The following is a 20,292-nucleotide window of genomic DNA, read 5'->3' as shown; positions in this document are numbered from 1 at the left end:
ATTCGGATATATTGAGTCAAAACAATTTCTTAACCCATTGCGTAAAATAGCATTTGGGTTCCCCGCAATATATGCGTCAAAGTAAACACATCGTAACTTATGGATTTCCCAATGTGATATCCCCCATCTTTCGAACGAAAGCCTTTTATAAACCAAGGCATTCTTGGAACGTTCTTCGAATGTCTTACAAACTGATCTCGCCTTAAATAGTTGTGCCGAAGAATTCTGACCGACTCTAGACAAGATTTCATCAATCATGTCTCCGGGTAGATCTCTTAAAATATTGGGTTGTCTATCCATTTTGTGTTTTTATACTGTAAAATAGACAAGAGTTAGATTCATAAAAAAAATACTTATTAATACAAGCAATTTTTACATATATCATAAAGCATAAGCACACTATATTACATATATTACACCACACGAATACAACTATCTTATTCCGACTCGCTTGTTTCTTCTTCTTCGATTTTGGTTCGTTTTGCCAAGTTTCTAGGGATATATGATGTTCCCCTAATACGAGCCGTCGTTTTCCACATTGGTTTAGAAAAACTTGGTGGTATAGAGGTTCCCGGGTCATTGTTACAACTTAAGGACTTCGGGGGTTGACGATACATATAAAGTTCATCGGGGTTGGAATTAGATTTCTCTATTTTTATGCCCTTTCCCTTATTATTTTCTTTTACCTTTTTAAATTCAGTTGGGGTAATTTCTATAACATCGTCGGAATCCGATTCATCGGAGAATTGGTAATCCTCCCAATATTTTGCTTCCTTGGCGGAAACATAATTGACCATAATTAACCTTGGTCGGTTGGTTGAGGATTTTCTTTTACTTAACCGTTTTATTATTTCCCCCACCGGTTCTATTTCTTCATCCGGTTCCGATTCTTCTTCCGGTTCCGATTCTTCTTCCGGTTCCGACTCTTCTTCCGGTTCCTCTTCGGGAACTTGTGAATCAGTCCACGAATCATTCCAATTTACATTTGACTCTTCATTATTATTAGGTGAGTCAATGGGACTTGTTCTAGAGGTAGACATCTATCACATAATATCAAACGCGTTAAGAGATTAATATATCACATAATATTCACATGTTAAAAATATATAGTTTCCAACAAAATTTGTTAAGCAATCATTTTTCAAGTAAACACGGTCGAAGTCCAGACTCACTAATGCATCCTAACAAACTCGATAAGACACACTAATGCAAAATTCTGGTTCTCTAAGACCAACGCTCAGATACCAACTGAAATGTCCCGTTCTTATTGATTAAAAACATTCCATATTAATTGATTTCGTTGCGAGGTTTAAACCTCTATATGAGACGTTTTTCAAAGACTGCATTCATTTTAAAACAAACCATAACCTTTATTTCATCAATAAAGGTTTAAAAAGCTTTACGTAGATTATCAAATAATGATAATCTAAAATATCCTGTTTACACACGACCATTACATAATGGTTTACAATACAAATATGTTACAACAAAATAAGTTTCTTGAATGCAGTTTTTACACAATATCATACAAGCATGGACTCCAAATCTCGTCCTTATTTAAGTATGCGATAGCGGAAGCTCTTAATAATCACCTGAGAATAAACATGCTTAAAACGTCAACAAAAATGTTGGTGAGTTATAGGTTTAACCTATATATATCAAATCATAATAATAGACCACAAGATTTCATATTTCAATACACATCCCATACATAGAGATAAAAATTATTCATATGGTGAACACCTGGTAACCGACATTAACAAGATGCATATATAAGAATATCCCCATCATTCCGGGACACCCTTCGGATATGATATAAATTTTGAAGTACTAAAGCATCCGGTACTTTGGATGGGGTTTGTTAGGCCCAATAGATCTATCTTTAGGATTCGCGTCAATTAGGGTGTCTGTTCCCTAATTCTAAGATTACCAGACTTAATAAAAAGGGGCATATTCGATTTCGATAATTCAACCATAGAATGTAGTTTCACGTACTTGTGTCTATTTTGTAAATCATTTATAAAACCTGCATGTATTCTCATCCCAAAAATATTAGATTTTAAAAGTGGGACTATAACTCACTTTCACAGATTTTTACTTCGTCGGGAAGTAAGACTTAGCCACTGGTTGATTCACGAACCTATAACAATATATACATATATATCAAAGTATGTTCAAAATATATTTACAATACTTTTAATATATTTTGATGTTTTAAGTTTATTAAGTCAGCTGTCCTCGTTAGTAACCTACAACTAGTTGTCCACAGTTAGATGTACAGAAATAAATCGATAAATATTATCTTGAATCAATTCATGACCCAGTGTATACATATCTCAGTATTGATCACAACTCAAACTATATATATTTTGGAATCAACCTCAACCCTGTATAGTTAACTCCAACATTCACATATAGAGTGTCTATGGTTGTTCCGAAATATATATAGATGTGTCGACATGATAGGTCGAAACATTGTATACGTGTCTATGGTATCTCAAGATTACATAATATACAATACAAGTTGATTAAGTTATGGTTGGAATAGATTTGTTTCCAATTTTCACGTAGCTAAAATGAGAAAAATTATCCAATCTTGTTTTACCCATAACTTCTTCATTTTAAATCCGTTTTGAGTGAATCAAATTGCTATGGTTCCATATTGAACTCTATTTTATGAATCTAAACAGAAAAAGTATAGGTTTATAGTCGGAAAAATAAGTTACAAGTCGTTTTTGTAAAGGTAGTCATTTCAGTCGAAAGAACGACGTCTAGATGACCATTTTAGAAAACATACTTCCACTTTGAGTTTAACCATAATTTTTGGATATAGTTTCATGTTCATAATAAAAATCATTTTCTCAGAATAACAATTTTTAAATCAAAGTTTATCATAGTTTTTAATTAACTAACCCAAAACAGCCCGCGGTGTTACTACGACGGCGTAAATCCGGTTTTACGGTGTTTTTCGTGTTTCCAGGTTTTAAATCATTAAGTTAGCATATCATATAGATATATAACATGTGTTTAGTTGATTTTAAAAGTCAAGTTATAAGGATTAACTTTTGTTTGCGAACAAGTTTAGAATTAACTAAACTATGTTCTAGTGATTACAAGTTTAAACCTTCGAATAAGATAGCTTTGTATGTATAAATCGAATGATGTTATGAACATCATTACTACCTTAAGTTCCTTGGATAAACCTACTGGAAAATAGAAAAATGGATCTAGCTTCAACGGATCCTTGGATGGCTCGAAGTTCTTGAAGCAGAATCATGACACGAAAACAAGTTCAAGTAAGATCATCACTTGAAATAAGATTGTTATAGTTATAGAAATTGAACCAAAGTTTGAATATGATTATTACTTTGTATTAGAATGATAACCTACTGTAAGAAACAAAGATTTCTTGAGGTTGGATGATCACCTTACAAGATTGGAAGTGAGCTAGCAAACTTGAAAGTATTCTTGATTTTATGTAACTAGAACTTGTTGAATATATGAAGAACACTTAGAACTTGAAGATAGAACTTGAGAGAGATCAATTAGATGAAGAAAATTGAAGAATGAAAGTGTTTGTAGGTGTTTTTGGTCGTTGGTGTATGGATTAGATATAAAGGATATGTAATTTTGTTTTCATGTAAATAAGTCATGAATGATTACTCATATTTTTGTAATTTTATGAGATATTTCATGCTAGTTGCCAAATGATGGTTCCCAAATGTGTTAGGTGACTCACATGGGCTGCTAAGAGCTGATCATTGGAGTGTATATACCAATAGTATATACATCTAAAAGCTGTGTATTGTACGAGTACGAATACGGGTGCATACGAGTAGAATTGTTGATGAAACTGAACGAGGATGTAATTGTAAGCATTTTTGTTAAGTAGAAGTATTTTGATAAGTGTATTGAATTCTTTCAAAAGTGTATAAATACATATTAAAACACTACATGTATATACATTTTAACTGAGTCGTTAAGTCATCGTTAGTCGTTACATGTAAGTGTTGTTTTGAAACTTTTAGGTTAACGATCTTGATAAATGTTGTTAACCCAATGTTTATAATATCAATTGAGATTTTAAATTATTATATTATCATGATATTATCATGTATGAATATCTCTTAATATGATATATATACATTAAATGTCTTTACAACGATAATCGTTACATATATGTCTCGTTTAAAAATTATTAAGTTAGTAGTCTTGTTTTTACATATGTAGTTCATTGTTAATATACTTAATGATATGTTTACTTATCATAGTATCATGTTAACTATATATATCTCCATATATATGTCATCATATAGTTTTTACAAGTTTTAACGTTCGTGAATCACCGGTCAACTTGGGTGGTCAATTGTCTATATGAAACATATTTCAATTAATCAAGTCTTAACAAGTTTGATTGCTTAACATGTTGGAAACATTTAATCATGTAAATATAAATCTCAATTAATATATATAAACATGGAAAAGTTCGGGTCACTACATGATATACATAAGAAATGAAATTACTAAGTTAAGAAACTCGAAATGATATATATAACGATTATCGTTATGATAACGTCTACTAAATACATATGTATCATATTAAGATATTGATACACTATATTTAACATGATAAAATGATATTTAAATATATCATTAAGTGTGTTAACAATGAACTACATATGTAAAAACAAGACTACTAACTTAATGATTTCGAAACGAGACATATATGTAACGATTATCGTTGTAACGACATTTAAATGTATATATATCATATTAAGATATATTAATATATCATAATATCATGATAATATAATAATTTAACATCTCATTAGATATACTAAACATTGGGTTAACAACATTTAACAAGATCGTTAACTTAAAGGTTTCAAATCAACATTTACATATAACGACTAACGATGACTTAACGACTCAGTTAAAATGTATATACATGTAGAGTTTTAATATGTATTCATACACTTTTGAAAGACTTCAAGACACATATCAAAGTACTTCTACTTAACAAAAATGCTTACAATTACATCCTCCTTCAGTTTCATCAACAATTCTACTCGTATGCACCCGTATTCGTACTCGTACAATACACAGCTTTTAGATGTATGTACTATTGGTATATACACTCCAATGATCAGCTCTTAGCAGCCCATGTGAGTCACCTAACACATGTGGGAACCATCATTTGGCAACTAGCATGAAATATCTCATAAAATTACAAAAATATTAGTAATCATTCATGACTTATCTACATGAAAACAAAATTACATATCCTTTATATCTAATCCATATACAAACGACCAAAAACACCTACAAACACTTTCATTCTTCAATTTTCTTCATCTAATTGATCTCTCTCAAGTTCCATCTTCAAGGTCTAAGTTTTCTTCATAAATTCCATAAGTATAGTTTCATAAAAATCAAGAATACTTCCAAGTTTGCAAGTCTACTTCCAAGCTTTCTAATCCATTCCAAGTAATCATCTAAAATCAAGGAACCTTTGTTATTTACAGTAGGTTATCTTTCTAATTCAAGGTAATATTCATATTCAAACTTCGATTCAATTTCTACAACTATAACAATCTTATTTCGAGTGAAAATCTTACTTGAACTTGTTTTCGTGTCATGATTCTGCTTCAAGAACTTTCAAGCCATCCAAGGATCCTTTGAAGCTAGATCCATTTTTCTCATTTCAGTAGCTTTATCCAGAAAACTTGAGGCATTAATGATGTTCATCACATCATTCGATTCATACATATAAAGCTATCTTATTCGAATGTTTAAACTTGTAATCACTAGAACATAGTTTAGTTAATTCTAAACTTGTTCGAAAACAAAAGTTAATCCTTCTAACTTGACTTTTAAAATCAACTAAACACATGTTCTATATTTATATGATATGCTAACTTAATGATTTAAAACCGGAAAACACAAAAAACACCGTAAAACCGGATATACGCCGTTGTAGTAACACCGCGGGCTGTTTTGGATTAGTTAATTAAAAACTATGATAAAATTTGATTTAAAATTTGTTCTTCTGGGAAAATGATTTTTCTTATGAACATGAAACTATATCCAAAAATTATGGTTAAACTCAAAGTGGAAGTATGTTTTCCAAAATGGTCATCTAGACGTCGTTCTTTCGACTGAAATGACTACCTTTACAAAAATGACTTGTAACCTGTAATTCCGACTATAAACTTATACTTTTTCTGTATAGATTCATAAACTTAAGTTCAATATGAAACCATAGCAATTGGATTCACTCAAAACGGATTTAAAATGAAGAAGTTATGGGTAAAACAAGATTGGATATTTTTTGATTATTTTAGCTACGGGAAATGTTTAACAAATCTATACAAATCATATCATAGCTAACTTTTATTGTATTATACATGTATTCTAATATATTATGTAATCTTGGGATACCATAGACACGTATGCAAATGTTTTGACATATCATATCGACCCATGTATATATTATTTGGAACAACCATAGACACTCTATATGCAGTAATGTTGGAGTTAGCTATACAGGGTTGAGGTTGATTCCAAAAATATATATACTTTGAGTTGTGATCTAGCCTGAGACGTATATACACTGGGTCGTGGATTGATTCAAGATAATATATATCGATTTATTTCTGTACATCTAACTATGAACAACTAGTTGTAGGTTACTAACGAGGACAGCTGACTTAATACACTCAAATCTTTAAAACATAATAAAAATAGTTGTAATTATATTTTGATCATACTTTAATATATATGTACATATTTGTATAGGTTCGTGAATCGATCCGTGGCCAAGTCTTATTTCCGAGGAAGGAAATATCTGTGAAAGTGAGTTATAGTCCCACTTTTAAAATCTAATATTGTTGGGATGAGAATACATGCAGGTTTTATAAATGATTTACAAAATAGACACAAGTACGTGAAACTACATTCTATGGTTGAATTATCGAAATCGAATATGCCCCTTTTTATTAAGTCTGGTAATCTAAGAATTAGGGAACAGACACCCTAATTGACGCGAATCCTAAAGATAGATATATATATCCGTAGCCAAGTCTATGTATGGGATGTGTATTGAAATATGAAATCTTGTGGTCTATTGTTACGATTTGATATATATAGGTTAAACCTATAACTCACCAATATTTTTGTTGACGTTTAAAGCATGTTTATTCTCAGGTGAATACTAAGAGCTTCCGCTGTTGCATACTAAATAAGGACAAGAATTGGAGTCCATGTTTGTATGATATTGTTTAAAAACTGTATTCAAGAAACATATGTCGATGTAATATATTTCTATTGTAAACCATTATGTAATGGTCGTGTGTAAACAGTATATTTTAGATTATCATTATTTGATAATCTACGTAATGTTTTTTAAAACCTTTAATAAAGGTTATGGTTGTTTTCAAAATGAATGCAGTCTTTGAAAAACGTCTCATATAGAGGTCAAAACCTCGCAACGAAATCAATTAATATGGAACGTTTATAATCAATATGAACGGGACATTTCAAAACAAACCCCAAGTACCATCACCTTCATCATCTTTATCAATCACCATAAAACCTCCATTGTTTATTGTTTCTGTTTTACTGTTTCTTAGACAAACGCAAACAACCACCTTTCTTCTACAATTCAAAGCGAGATCACTTGTTTCCCAGCTGCAAATCGAATTGTAAATCAACTGTATTTTGTTTGATTGCAGAAACTCACTAAAACAACACTCTATCTCTCTCTACAACCTCACTTCTTTGTTTGAACAACCATCATCACCTTACCAACCGGCACTATATTGCAACCATCAAACCCACTTCGAACCATCACCTCTAAAATTTCTGTTTTGCTGTGATATTAGATACACCACGAACGCCTTCACCTTCATCACAACCATCCACCACCAAAACAGGTTTAAACGTATACTCAAGCTATCAACTGCTATTTTCTTCTGCTTTACTTCGCAAACCACCACTCGTTACAAACTGCATCTATTAGTCCCGTTTATTTTTTTTTATGTTCTATCAAAAACACCCATCACCAAAACCTTTTGATTGTTTAATATTAATGATGAGTAGTAAAGATAATGATGATGTGTTTACAGAGGACCCTCCATTATTTTCTTGTCGCTGCTATACCATGTTTCAGTTCCTTTTAATAATGAAACTGATAACCTCACTTCCATTCTTTTTATCTCGTTCCTATCTTCTTTTCCTGTCGACTCTAAACATATTCTTTGGGCCGATTTCTTTTACTAGTTCTCACTTGGGCCACGACAGCTTTGGGCTGTTAAATTGATAATGTTATTGGGCTATTCAAAAGTCATTTCCGTTGGGTTGCGATATGGTCAACCAGAACTTAACGTTTTTTTTTTATTCACGAAGCCGCTAGATTGCTTCTTCTGTTTTTATGACGATGATGATGTTATAATATTATGATGGTATTGATATTGATCACGAGATGTTAATATATGGATAATGATAAATATGATGATGATAATAAATATGAGATGAGGGTTATGAGGATAATAATAAGAAAGACTAATGATAGTATAAATGGTGATGATAACTAATAATAATGATGAGATGATGATCGTGATAATGAGTTATGAGGTTATGATTCATGAAATAATGAAAATAAATGATAATGATTTGGGTTAGAAATTAATTAGATGATGATGAAGAAGAAGACAATCAGATATTAGGTTAAAAGGAATTAATCAGTTCCCTAAAACAAACAAAAACGAGATGGCTCAGATGGTTTGGGTGTGTTGTTGGTTATTCGAGAGGTTGTGGGTTCGAGCCCTGTCTGGGGCGTTTAAATTTTTAAAGCCTGTTTCATTAAGGTATCATTTTTATTATTTTTGTTATTATATTATTATTGTTATTATTATTGTTATTAATTATTATTGTTAGTAGGTTATCACTAATATTAAAAATATAATTATTAATATTATCAATACAATTAATATTATTATCATTATGATTAGTATCAGTAATATCCTTATTATTATTATTATTATTATTATTATTATTATTATTATTATTATTATTATTATTATTATTATCATTAACCTTCTATATACTAAAAGTCATGCAAAATGTTGTAGTTTCAATTAAATCTTAATGTAGTTTTGTGTTTGTTTTCACATTACAAAAGGTCCTTCAACTTTGCGTATATTCCCACAAAGGTCCCTCAAGTTTACACTTTCTAAGGGGTAAAAAATGTAAATACATAATTTAATTAAAATATAAGAAACTAATTTCACCCGAATTTATAACGGCCCCTATCTTCTCGCTGGGTGCGAGTTAAATTTTTCAGAGACCACCGTTTAACTCGGAAAAATCTTAGGAACCCAACGGGACTAACTATACGCGAAACGGACACTTCTCAAAAAAACGCTAAACACAACGACAACCCGTGTCTTTCCGCTCGGCATGAGTTAAATTTTTTCGGCGATAGTGTCAAACTCGGAATAATTTTATGAACGTGTTTGTTTTCACATTACAAAAGGTCCTTCAACTTTGCGTATATTCCCACAAAGGTCCCCCAAGTTTACACTTTCTAAGGGGTAAAAAATGTAAATACATAATTTAATTAAAATATAAGAAACTAATTCCACCCAAATTTATAACGGCCCCTATCTTCTCGCTGGGTGCGAGTTAAATTTTTCAGAGACTACGGTTCAACTCGGAAAAATCTTAGGAACCCAACGAGACTAACTATATGCGAAACGGACACTTCTCAAAAAAACGCTAAACACAACGACAACCCGTGTCTTTCCGCTCGGCACGAGTTAAATTTTTTCGGCGGTAGTGTCAAACTCGGAATAATTTTATGAACAAAACGATATTAACTACGTTCGAAACGGACACTTTTTAAAAAACGCTAAACACAACGACAGCCCGTATCTTCCTGCTCGACACGAGTTAAATGTTTTCGCCAACACCATTAGGCTCGAAATAATTTTATCAACAAATCGAAACTTACTACGTTCAAACCAGAAAGATTTTAAAAAACGCTAAAGACGACGACACCAACAACGACGTATAACTCATGGTCCGTTTTCCCTTCTTTAAATACAACTGCGTTAAATATGAATGCGCCGACCGAAAGCCCCCGCCGCATCGCGCGGGCCGGTCCGGACTAGTTATTAACATAAGTATAATCATCATTTTTAGTATTGTTATTATTAAAAATTATTATCATTATTGTCATTTTTACAAAAATTATCATATTGCTAACATTAAAACTATATATTTATTATTATTATTATTATTTTTACTACTAGTATCATTATTATTATTATTATTACTATTATTATTATTATAATTATCAATAGTATCAGTATTGTCATTATTAATATTATCATTATAATCAAATACAACTTTTATTTACCATTATTGATATTATTTTACTAAATAAATATTATGTATATAAATATATATTTATAAGTAATATTACATATAAGTATGTATTAATCATATTAATAGTTTTTATACGAATATTCATATATAAAAAATTATGTATTTTTAATATAATACTAACCAAATATATATTAATATAATTATATAAATATTAACCATTTTAAATATATTTACACAAATTTAATATATATAATATATAATATATAATATATAATATAAGATATAGTATATGAATTTGTTCAATCACGATTAAATATATTAATATATATATGAATGATATATGTTCGTGAATCCGAGGCCAAACCTGCATTGTTCAGTTCCGTCGTATGCATATTTTTACTACAAAATATCATATTGTGAGTTTCATTTGCTCCCTTTTTAAATGCTTTTGCAATATATATTTTTGGGACTGAGAATACATGCGCTATTTTTATAACTGTTTTACGAAATAGACACAAGTAATCGAAACTACATTCTATGGCTGGATTATTAAACCGAATATGCCCCTTTTTAGTCTGGTAATCTAAGAATTAGGGAACAGACACCCTAATTGACGCGAATCCTAAAGATAGATCTATTGGGCCCAACAAGCCCCATCCAAAGTACCGGATGCTTTAGTACTTCGAATTTATAATGTCCGAAGGGAGTCCCGGAATGATGGGGATATTCTATATGCATCTTGTTAAGGTCGGTTACCAGGTGTTCACTATATGAATGATTTTTTTATCTCTATGTATGGGATGTATATTGAAATATGAAATCTTGTGGTCTATTAAAATGTTGAAAATGATCGATTATGATAAACTGATCAACTCGCCAACCTTTTGGTTGACACTTGAAAGCATGTTTATTCTCAGGTATGAAAGAAATCTTCCGCTGTGCATTTGCTCATATTAGAGATATTACTTGGAGTCATTCATGACATATTTCGAAAGACGTTGCATTCGAGTCGTCGAGTTCATCAAGATTATTACTAAGTCAATTATAGTTGGATATATTATGAAATGGTATGCATGCCGTCAACTTTCGATGTAATGAAAGTTTTTCTTTTAAAAATGAATGCAATGTTTGTAAAATATATCATATAGAGGTCAAGTACCTCGCGATGTAACCAAATGTAATGTATTCGTCCAGATGGATTAGGACGGGTCGTCTCAGACTTTTTCGTTGACATTGACTTTGACCAAGTTTGACTTTTAGTCAATCTTAACCAAACACTTATGCAATCGTTCTAACGTACCTTTATACTTGATTCTTGCATGAAACTTGACAACGTGATTCACATGCTATACTATTCGAGTCATAACGAGCCATAGGACTAATTGAACACATTTCGCCCGACCTTGTGTCGTAACCGGTTAATTTATACAACTTACTTGTTTAGGTCGAGGCTAAGCAACTTTCATGCACACGTTTACTTTGTGAAGTACATTTATACTCGTGCACTAGAGGTGAGATCATAGTCCCATCTTTCAACAACTTTTATACTTTTAAATCATGAGATGAGAAACATATACAGTTTTATACTACATACTTTATACTTTGACCACAAGTACGAAAACAAACATTCCACGGCGAGTTAGAACAAAAAGCCTCAATTCAGTTATCATCAGTTACACTTGCAGGGTGTAAGCGAGAACTTATATTATGTGATCACATGGGCTTGACGAGCCTCATTCGGATGGTTAGCTACCGTTAGCGGATGAAATATATTTTCGGGTTTAGTGTATATTCTAACACTACGTAACAGGGTGCAAAACAGTTAAGTCTTGATAATTGGGTGTGATCATATACATAGCATTGTATATGTATATTTTATTTTCTAAAATGCTAAGGACAGAACTACGCGGATTATAAGGCACAGTTATGCAATATTCGTTGAAAATAAATACTGCGGTTATGTATTCGCTGAAATGCCAAACTGCGGTTTGATCCGCTGACTTTCCGCGGAGAGCCGAGCATCTCGCAGACCTCGGATATCACGGATACTATAAATAGGGAGCTTGGCCTCTCATTTATAGGTTGTTGATTCTCTGCCATTTGCCTAAGCCTTTGTAGATTTCACTTGTGACTTTGCCCAAGGACTTCTTACATTGAGTTAAGGTGAATCATGCTAATCGATAATGAAGACCGGGTCGGGGTGGTTGATCACTTGATAGTTAAAGTGAAAAACGATCATCGGGGCCCAAAATAATCATCGAACATCCCATCCTCCGTTATAATCTTATTGCACTCAATCCGTAATTAAGCAACATCATTAATTAAGGATTGATCAATTGGCGCCATCCGTGGGACACGTTTTACAAATTAAACTGAAAATTTTTTGTTTTACGCCTATTAAACAATTAATTCAACGGTTTAATTTCAAATCGTGTTTTTGTTGTGATGATTTGCAGGTGTTTTTTCCAATACGCAAATTGTTAATCTGCTTAACAATCATGACGTCGAATGCAAAACAAACTGGCGTCTCTGCGAATGCTGATGCATTGCCTGGCGATTCGCAGAACGTTATCGTATTTCCAATGCAAACAGATGCAAGTGTTACTGCGGGAAAATCGGTTCAGGAAACGAATGCTAAAAAATCTAATGCAAACAATGCTAACGATTCGCAGCCTGAAGCTGCCGCTGAAAAAATGATCGCACGCAGAACGTTATTGCAAAATCGCGAAGAATCAATCGCTGAAGGAAAGCGAGCGAAAATCTTATCGGGAAAATCCAGTTTACGCACTGAGAAAATTGTTAATACTGCTATTGAACAAGCCAAAAGAGACGCTAAGCATAATTGTGAATCTCACATACCGCGCACATACTTATGGCCATTAAGTGGTTCAGGATCACAAAGTGATCGGTTGGTTCTTGAGCACAATGACAGCGATAGTGATAACGCGGATGATCAAATCCACGCGCACTCCGCACACAAGTTCAGATTGGCGAAAGCGCCAAGACAGGAAGATGAATTTTCTGATGACTCAGACAGCGCAGAAGAGTTTGTTAAAAATCCATACGTCAAGCGAAAGCGACCACCAACACCTTTCCCTCGCTATGGGGAGGAAGGTGAAGCGTCTGAAGCTGCGCGCAGAGAAAACGCCCAAAATTTTTTAGCGGATGCTTTCAGAAGCATTGCGCCGAAATCAATGCAGCATAAGTTCGATCAGCCAAATTTTCTGCAAGATATGCTTACCAAATTCTGTGCGGATAACACAGACATTCGCGCAAAAAAGGCAACAGAAATTACCACTGCTGCAGATAAATTTGTCCAGCACATTTCTGACTATCCAATTGTTTCTCCGCCGATTGTGCCGGCGACGTTGGGAGTTTACTCAGGCCTCACTGATCCCTTGGATTTTCTGCAACGCTTTGAGGGCGTCGTAAGCACTTACAACTGGGATGAACCAGTCGCATGTAGAGTGTTTCCTATTGCCTTGCAGGGGTCAGCAAGGGAATGGTTTCACAGCTTGCCATCTCGCAGTATCGTTGGCTTTGTGGATCTGCGAGAAAAGTTTTTGCTGCAGTTTCAAAATTTATTACCGCAGAAAAAGACACATATAGAGTGTCACGATATTAAACAAGGCAACAAGGAGACTCTAAGTGCGCTACTTACGCGGTATATTTATGAGTGCCAGAAAATTCCGCGGTTGAATGAAGATCAGAAAATTTCTGGTTTCTTGCATGCTATCAACCCACAGCGACACCCTACGCTTGTGCGGCGATTAAGAAGAGATGTCCCACAGACATTCGCAAAAGTGCAACAGGAAACTTATGATTATATCCACGGAGGAGAAGATAGCAGTATTACCCCTGCATGTGGCTGGGGTAGAGATAAAAGTTGGCGAGATGACAATGACTCTTTCAGAGATAGTAACAGCGATAGCTATCGCGGTCCAGGCTTTTCGCGAAGAAATGGTGGCGGCGGATATCAGCGTAATGACAGGTTTCAAGGTCAGAACGATAACAATTCATATGGCCGTAATAACCGCTATTCTACGCGTAAGTGAAATAATGAGTCATTCAATATCATTCAGATGCTAACAAAAACGCCCAAAGAAATCTTACTGCAAGAGCGAGTTGCTAAGTCTTTCCCTGATCCGCAGCCATTGGGAGAAAACAGCAGGCGTGACAGATCAAAGTTTTGTGTCTTTTACGACGATTACGGTCATGACACCAATCGCTGCAGAGATTTAGCGAAATTTATTGCGGAAGCGTATGAACAGGGTAAGTTGGACCATTTGTTGGCGCAGAACTCATCCAGCACTGCGAATGCGATCATTATACCAGCTGAAGCTAATGGTTCGAGTGCCCCAAACGCGGTTGAGCGGAAAGCTCCTACGGTGAAAAATTTGGGAGTACGGATGGTAAATAAGAAAGAAAATTAGCGCTGGGTACAAGTGATTAATGTGGTAGAAGTGCACGGTGAAATGTCAGTGCTGCAAATTTCGGCGCAAATTGTTAGCTGGAAATGTCCCTCTATTACATTTCCCTCAGCGCGTTTGAATGCGGATGTTGATAAGCCCGTGGTTATTTCATGTCGTGTTGCTAATACCGGCATTATAATCATGAAGGTACATGTTGACACTGGTAGCAGTGTAGATATCATGTACGAGCAATGTTTTCTCAAGCTACCAGCACAAATTCAGGCTTTGATGAAACCTACTGCGGTTTCATTGGCTGGTTTTTCGGGAGAATCATCATGGCCTATTGGCCAATTGGAATTACAAATGGAATTGGTTGATGATAGCGATGAGTCGCTAAGGCGTCAAGCCTTATTGAATTTGTACATTATGCGGAATCAATCGCGGTTCAATATGATACTTGGCCGCACAGCTTTGCGCATGTTTGGCGCTATACCATCTACAATACATGGTATGCTAAAGTTTTCTGCTAATAAGGGTATTGGCACGCTGATTTCTGCAGAAATGGAGCCTTCATGTGCTATGGTTATGACAAGTGCGGATATGTGTGTTGAAGGGCATTCAGTTAACCCTGCTTAGTACGAAAATGATTAACAAAATATTGTATTGAAATTCCATTAATGCGAGACATGTTATGTTCATGATTTGAATAATGTAATGCGAATTAATAAAGAATAAAGCGAAGTTAATTTCAGTGTTAGTACTTGTTTCTTTAAACAGCGAAAACACTGCGTGTGGCCACGCGTAGTGTTTATTTCGCAGAATACAAATACTTATCTTTTTGAAACACTAAGTTAATGTTTGCTCTGCGGATGCTTTAAGTAAGGTGGCATTGTTTTTACTAAACATGACCTGCTTAAAATAATATATCAATACATAACTGTATTGCGAAATACATTGCAGAAAAGCCAAGTGATGAAATTGCCCACTTATGTTAATAAAAATTGCGAAAGGATAAATTTTCCTAAGTGTTTGATCTTGCCAACACTTAGATGCTTCGCAATGCTAGATTTTACCTAAGGATCGTTTTGTCGGACTTAGAAGATTCATAATGTTAAAAGATTGTTTCGCACAAAGTACGCTTTGTTATGTGCACAATAACGAATGCGGAAATTGCAATGGACAAGTCTGAATTATGAATAATTAAAGTAAAAGTGCTATATAAATAAAAGAAGTTGCAACTGCGAATGATAAATAAAGTGCGAATAATGTTATATTAACAAAGCGAACAAGTCGCAGATAGTTACAAAAAAGCAATTCATAAATTGCACGCATACATTAAAATAAACCAACTATAAACTAAAGCTTCGGCGCTTTAATGTCAGCGAATGTCACGCCTTCACGCTGACATAACTCTTCCAAAGCTGGAATGCTCACCTTCTCCACCTCTTTCTTAGCCACTTTTAATGCTTCGCGAGCATCATCCGTTGAACATATTTCGTCAGCTAAGTCTGATAGAAGGGGTTTGGAGAGATCGCCGAGCTTGCATAGTAAGTCATACCACTCGCAGCGAGTGGCAAGTTTGGCAGCTTGAGAATAAGCTTGAAATTTTTCAGTGACGGGTTTTGAGTCCATCACTTTATCTGCGAACTCGGGAAGATACTTAACAAGTTGAGCGAAATCATGTTCCGCAGTGTTCGCTCTCCTATTAAGCTGGGCGATTGCTTCCTTCGCTTTCCCCAGCTGCGTTTTTAATTTTTCCGCTTTCAAGTACTGAGCGTTGGCCACCTTGACAGCATGTTCACGTTCATCTGATAAATCAGTGAACCGTTCTATGCTATCCATAGTAAGACAGAGCGAGTTATAGCAATTATATAACCGTTGTCTTGCAGATTCAGCCAAAGTTAGACTGCGGTACTTTGCCTTTGTTTGCTCAGGAAGAAATTTATGCAGTTTCTGATACAGTCTGTTGGCTTCCTCATCAGCTACAGCCTCTTCTTCATCAGCACCCTCTCCTTCTTCCTGATTGGACGCCTCTGCGTCAGAAGGAAGGGATGGGTCTTGCTCAGGCTCTCCTACCACATCTGCGGGAGTGCGGCTCCTGATGTTGTAGCGCGGATTGGTTTCAGCGGGAGACTCTGAAATCACAACTGAAACAAGATTAATAAATATCGCTAATTTATGCATAATATGCGCATATATGATTAGAAGTCGTAAAATTAAAATTACGCACTTGTCTCTTGTTCTGCAAGAGTATGCAGTCGTTTCTTGCGTGGAGTCGGTGAACTCTCCACCATTTTCCTTTTGCCCCGGTCCTCGCCGCCGGCGATGAAAAACTCGTTGATGATTGGTTCATCAATCAGAATAATATCGCCCTCGCCCTCCTTCGGGCGGCGAGCAGGGCTGATTCTGCTAACATCAGTGGTCCTCATAACAAGGTCAAGAGGAATCTCTGCGAAAAAACAATGTGAAATGTTATACAAGGCAAAATGTATACTGTGAATTATGTTATGCGAAAAAAGACAAGTGAAATACCATTCTTGGCTTGATCAACTAAAAGTGCGTCATGGTCGCTCCATGGCCACTGGATTTATACGTGTCCAATGTACAGCGGTACATTGGAATATGGCCTCACAATGATGCCCGCCTTCCTAAAAATACTGAGAACATCGTTCTCAAGATCATCCAACACCGGCTTCTCATTGACTTCCGAATTAATCTCCTCGCTCCACTTCCTCGGAATGTTGCTATCGACATACGCGGTATCGTTAATATAGAAAAATGAACCGCGCCAATTGCCGATGGAATCTTTAGGAGAAACCATATTGCCCAACTTGCTGCGGAATGAGAACCATCCCACATCATATAAAATTAAGCTGTTAAGAGTGCGGAACACGGTTAACAACGGCTGCTTGTTGTTGGCGTGGCAATACATTTCGAAAAGCACAATTTTTTTCACCGCATTTGGGTGAAGCTGTGCTAACGCAACCCTATAGTGTTCGCATACACTGCGAACAAATTCGGTTAAAGGAAAACGGAGGTTGCCCTGCGAAATGGCAGCCTCATATACCGTAATCATCCCCTTAGGGGGAGTATCGGCTCGGTCCTCGTGAAGGGGCACGGTTGGAACAAAATGCCCAAGTGGCGGATACCACTCTCTAAGGGTTTGTAGTTTGGCCTCTGTCATATATGACACAAAACCGCCGGGAGTATGCATCGATGCAGAAGCAGCCATTAATAATATGCAAGGAAAAATTGAGTATGGAAGTGATGAAATTGAAGTTCGAATTGAGAAAATCAAAGGCTGAATTGGCTAATTGTCAATTACGATTGCGGTTGTAAGATTGCAAATTGAATGCAAAATTGGGAAAGGAAAGCGTAAAGTTTTTGTGCGGCGTTGTCTGTTATTTATAATTGGGATTAGGGCGAGCAAGTTGAAAAGGTAATCACTGAATTTTAACGGCTGTAATTACTGTGACGCGTAAAACGGTAAAAATCTAGCCGTTAAAATAAGCTGATTTGACAGAATAGCGAAAGTTACCGTTGTAAATACGTGTTTCGCCTAATTAAAACAACGGTAATAAATGGACAGTAAAAAATATATAATAAAGTTCGCGAGATATTTTAAGATGCACTTCTTTATTTTTAGAGTTTATCATGATGCATTTGCTTCGCGAAAATGCATCATAATAAACTGGAGGGACTTGATCATATACATAGCATTGTATATGTATATTTTATTTTCTAAAAAGCTAAGGACAGAACTACGCGGATTATAAGGCACAGTTATGCAATATTCGTTGAAAATAAATACTGCGGTTATGTATTCGCTGAAATGCCAAACTGCGGTTTGATCCGCTGACTTTCCGCGGAGAGCCGAGCATCTCGCAGACCGCGGATATCACGGATACTATAAATAGGAAGCTTGGCCTCTCATTTATAGGTTGTCGATTCTCTGCCATTTGCCTAAGCCTTTGTAGATTTCACTTGTGACTTTGCCCAAGGACTTCTTACATTGAGTTAAGGTGAATCATGCTAATCGATAACGAAGATCGGGTCGGGGTGGTTGATCACTTGATAGTTAAAGTGAAAAACGATCATCGGGGCCCAAAATAATCATCGAACATCCCATCCTCCATTATAATCTTATTGCACTCAATCCGTAATTAAGCAACATCATTAATTAAGGATTGATCAGGGTGCTCGCGAACATACTTTTGGAATGCAAACGATTTAGATAATCAACGTTATGGAAATACAAAATCTTGTGGTTCAAAAACAACGTTTACAAGCACCTATGATTTCACCAACGTTTTTCATTGACAGTTTTCATTATGTTTCTCAGGTTCATGATTGGCTATTTGATACATGCTTCCGCGTGCACTCATACTTACTTGGGGTCAAGCATACATGCATACATTCTGATTTCTTGCTTGGGGTCAAGCATACATGCGCACACTTTGATATACTTGCTTGGGGTCAAGCAATACTACTTACGCTATTTATAGCAACCGTGATTTTAAACTAATTATGTCGCAAGTTATTTCATTTATACTTTATACTTTTGTAAACTTAAACTTGTTGTCGATCCGTTTTGTAAACTAAACTTTGCAAGTCTTGTACGTTTCAAATGAATGCGATATAATTTTGGTCAAACGCGTCTCATATAGGGACTATGACCACGCAACTGGACCTAAGTTAATGGCACCGTCAATGGCGATTTTTTGGGTCGTTACACATTTGGTGACTATTCGTCTTTGGAATTTCATTACGCGAGATAAGGTACGGATATTCTACGTGGTACTAGGATCATTTCGGTATATTCTCTCCTCTCAAATCTTCGTTTGAATCACGTATAAATATTATTGGTATGACATGCTTATTTGAAAATTCGTTATGTTTGTTAATCTGTATATTGTGTTATGATTTTTCTCATATTTGATGTACTAACGAGGTTGCTTATTGTGTTTGATAATTGAGGAATCATAATATTTTGGTATTTGTAAATTGTGTCAAAACCGTGTCTCGAAAACCCCATCCAAAGCAGCCCGAGATTAGCCGCGAAACTGTCACAAAACAGTCCCAAAATCAGCCTTTAACAGCTGTAAATCAGTCTCGAAACAGCCCTGTATTGTCCCGAAAATAGCCCCGAAAAGTACCGAAATAACCCGGCAAACAACGTGTGTGAGTGTGGCGAGTGGTACGGTGATTCGTATCGAGTGTCCCTCATTCTATGTGGCTTTACATGTCCCGTTAAGTTACTTATAAGTTGTATTTAATTAAAGGGCTCAAAAAGTATGTAAATGACTAGTGGCAAAAGTTAGACCTAATGGTTGGGTAAACACGTGATTTTAGTAATAAAAACGACATAAAAAATATTTAAGTATTGTTCAAACGTAAAATATTTAAGTTCGGTTTATTAGTTCTTTTTAAAGTATTTTAAAGTCTATTATTTATTCATTTTAAAAAGTACTCAGTAATTTGTAAAAATAAG

The sequence above is a fragment of the Rutidosis leptorrhynchoides genome, chromosome 11 (genome assembly GCF_046630445.1).
Source record: "Rutidosis leptorrhynchoides isolate AG116_Rl617_1_P2 chromosome 11, CSIRO_AGI_Rlap_v1, whole genome shotgun sequence".
In the NCBI taxonomy this organism is placed as follows: domain Eukaryota; kingdom Viridiplantae; phylum Streptophyta; class Magnoliopsida; order Asterales; family Asteraceae; genus Rutidosis; species Rutidosis leptorrhynchoides.
This window is presented reverse-complemented; position numbering follows the sequence as displayed.